The following is a 3,745-nucleotide window of genomic DNA, read 5'->3' as shown; positions in this document are numbered from 1 at the left end:
ACTGATTGAAACACAACTGTCAGCAGCCTTAACACAGGCTAAGACTGGGTTAAGCCCCAGGAGATGCAGAGAATGACAGAGGAAACAGTGCTCTAAGGGCACAGTACAGAAGGTAGCTTGGAGTGTGCTGTGTTTCCAAGGGCCTTTTAAGTTGAGTGGTTGAGTAAAAGAGGGTGGAGGCAGGCTGTTCTACTTCCAATTCATGGATAAATCTTATTTTCTCAGTGTAATACAGAGGCTGTTCTTCTATGATTTGCAAACACTACTTGTTCTTATCATTGGAACAGCATACTGCTATCAAGAAATAGGGAAAAGAGAGTAAAAAATATGTGTGGAAAGAATAATATGGGTTTCTAACTGAGTGCTTGCTTTTGAAGAGCCAAAAGCAAACAAACCAAAAATCCTAAGAGCAGCAAACATCTTCATCTGTTATATTACTGAATTACTCTTTTTTAAAATTCTTATTTCATAGGAGAGATATTTACAATTTTAAATTACAATGTTTGAAAAACGTTGAAAATAACCTGAAAGGGGAAAGTTGACCTAGGCCATTCCCTTAAAAAAACCCAAACTTTTGTATAATAGTAATCCCTGAACTGATTATTTTTGAAGGTTTTTCGGATGATCTGATGTGCGAGTTTAGTTTATTTTACTATTTAGTTGTTTGGAATAGTAGAGCATTATATGACGCTCTTACTGGAGGCTTAATGGTGTTAAGAGATTAAAAGCTTTCACATTGTTTGGTTTTTACATCTATAAATAAAACAAGTTGATATCATTTTCTAATATTTAGCTTACATACATTTTTATGAAAATTCTGTGGGACTTGGAAAGTGTATGGATTAGCATAAGAAACAAAATATTTTTCCATCTTTCTCACTTGGAGTTTCAGATAGCAGCATTTTAATCATCTCTTCCATTAAACCAAGATTACGCAAAAGCGTTTGAGGACACTGAGGACTGGCACTTCTAATTTTGCTTCAGAAACCAGTAATCTAAATGTCGGGTATGGAGGTCAGTTACACCACTGTCTTTGTATAATCAGTCATTAAAAAACATTTTGGGGACATTTCTCAGAAGTCTCATCCCTGTATTTTTGTTCTTAACACATCTCACCACAAACTCAACCACACCTATGGTTTGCAAACTTTGGGAAATGTCAGTATATGCCATTATCATGGTTATTAGTACTATTATTTGTTAAAAACCCTTCAAAGGATGTTTATGTGACTTATATATAGTTAGTATTTTAATTTGGACATTCTCCAGTTTTATGCAAAGATTAAAACTAGGCAGCTTCATTTTATAGAATTGTCACCTTTTATATGGCTATAGGGATGACTTGGTGTCTATAATTATTATGTATATATGTTGGACTGAAATCAAGCTTAAAATCTTCCATATTTCAAGTGTTTCTGTTCTAAGCAGTAGGTACAGAAAATAATGACATAGTTGTGTCTAATTCGGTATAGTTCAGCACCCTCCACAGCTGTCAATCCCTGATTTGATCTACTTTTACCAGACTGAACAGATCCTTGAATTTACTTTTGTGTATATCCTTCCTTCTTGCTCACACTAGGAATCAGACTGATGCTGGAAAGATGCATCTTCAGACTCTATTGAGGAACTCCAGATTGAGACACGTTGGCATTGAGTCCATGGTTAGAGAAGATGGATTAAATGGAAACAAAACAGGAAACATGTGCTTGGCATCTAATAGTTGCTGAGGGTCATTCCACTCTTGTAGGTGTGCCCGGATCATTCGTATAAAGGCCACTCTTACCCGTTCTTCAAATTCATTCAGGGAGGATAAAGGTTTAACATTTTGATAATCTGCTGGGTGCTGAGGGAGGTACACAGGGAGCAGATGGCCTCTACATCTTCCTGGGTTTTCTTCTTTAATTGCAGGTGCTGGGCTGCTTGGATCAGAGGTTCCACGGTCTGAACTACTCCACTCTGGTGAAGGTTTCTTCCCTGAAGCCAGTCCCCAAGCTGACTTATATTGTACCTGAGTTGCACACCTGTGCTCCAAGAGCAGAGGTCCTTCCACGGAAGCAGGTTGTTAAGAGTCACTGCATTGATCATGTAGAAGAGCTGTTTGAACACCTGCAGGATGATCGCAGGGTCCAAGCCCTGGTCACACAAGACTATGAAAGGCATTCATCTGGCATGCTGGAGGAGAGCTTCCGGTAGCCAGTGGGCGTCACACCAGATAGACCCTGAATGTTCTCATTTTCCAACATGGCAGAAACTGTCATCAGCTGCAACACACCCTCGGCAATTTTAATGAGCTCCTGGTAGACCTGAATGGAAAGGTCACTCGGCACCTGACGGTGTTCGGTGATGTCCAGCGGAAAGAGAAGGATTTCCAGGGCATGTCGGAGTACCACAAAGAGGGCGAGGCCCTCCTCATCCGGAACCTGGTGACAGACTTGAAGCCCAAGATACCATAGGGAGCAGTGCCCTGTCTCCCCGCCTACATCCTCTACATGTGCATCTGACACGCGGACTACTCCAACGACGATCCCAAGCTGCACTTCCTGGTGACCTCCACCATCAATGGCATTAAGAAAGTCCTGAAGAAGCACAAAGATGACTTCGAGATGACGTCATTCTTGTTATCCAACACCTGCCGCCTTCTTCACCGTCTGAAGTAGTACAGCAGGGATGAGGGCTTCATGACTCAGAACACTGCAAAGCAGAACAAACACTGCCTTAAGAACTTCGACCTCACCGAACACCGTCAGGTGCCGAGTGACCTTTCCATTCAGATCTACCAGGAGCTCATTAAAATTGCCGAGGGTGTGTTGCAGCCGATGACAGTTTCTGCCATGTTGGAAAATGAGAACATTCAGGGTCTATCTGGTGTGACGCCCACTGGCTACCGGAAGCTCTCCTCCAGCATGGCAGGTGAGGTCGAAGTTCTTAAGGCAGTGTTTGTTCTGCTTTGCAGTGTTCTGAGTCATGAAGCCCTCATCCCTGCTGTACTACTTCAGACGGTGAAGAAGGCGGCAGGTGTTGGATAACAAGAATGACGTCATCTCGAAGTCATCTTTGTGCTTCTTCAGGACTTTCTTAATGCCATTGATGGTGGAGGTCACCAGGGAGTGCAGCTTGGGATCGTCGTTGGAGTAGTCCGCGTGTCAGATGCACATGTAGAGGATGTAGGCGGGGAGACAGGGCACTGCTCCCTATGGTATCTTGGGCTTCAAGTCTGTCACCAGGTTCCGGATGAGGAGGGCCTCGCCCTCTTTGTGGTACTCCGACATGCCCTGGAAATCCTTCTCTTTCCGCTGGACTGTGATCTGCCTCTTGAGCTCATGGCGCTTCCTCTCACTCTGGGCCAAGGCCTGGGCAACTTCTAGGTCATGGGCTTTCTTCATGTAAACCTTCAGTTACTTTTAGAGCTTCCTCTCATTCTTTTCCTCTCACTTTATTTTTCACCACAGAACTTCCTATCAATTAGTATGTTGAATATTTTGCTAAACTTTATTTTCTTCTCCCTCAATTAGAATATTTGCTCCTTGAGTACAAGGATTTGAGCCTGTTATGTTCACTGCTGAATTTTAGGCTCCTGGAAGATACTCAGCATTCAATAGAGACCACTCAATAAATAGATGTCAAATAAATGAGTCTGTAAGTTCATCAATTTATTTGCCCATGTGCACTAACTTTTGCCCATATACATCCAATAACTCTTGTTATATGAAATCAGCTTTACTATTTGGTTAATCTAATATTTTCA

General features: G+C 42.2%; 1 pseudogene; it reads right to left on the bottom strand.

The window, feature by feature from the left end:
• Positions 1-706: 706 nt before the first annotated feature.
• On the bottom strand, positions 707-3,419 carry LOC117089980 (annotated as a pseudogene).
• Positions 3,420-3,745: the final 326 nt, after the last annotated feature.

Source organism: Trachypithecus francoisi, unplaced genomic scaffold (assembly GCF_009764315.1).
Source record: "Trachypithecus francoisi isolate TF-2019V2 unplaced genomic scaffold, Tfra_2.0 Contig00941, whole genome shotgun sequence".
Taxonomy (NCBI): Eukaryota; Metazoa; Chordata; class Mammalia; order Primates; family Cercopithecidae; genus Trachypithecus; species Trachypithecus francoisi.
Note: the sequence above shows the minus strand (reverse complement) of the source record. Positions and strands in the feature narration are given on the sequence as shown.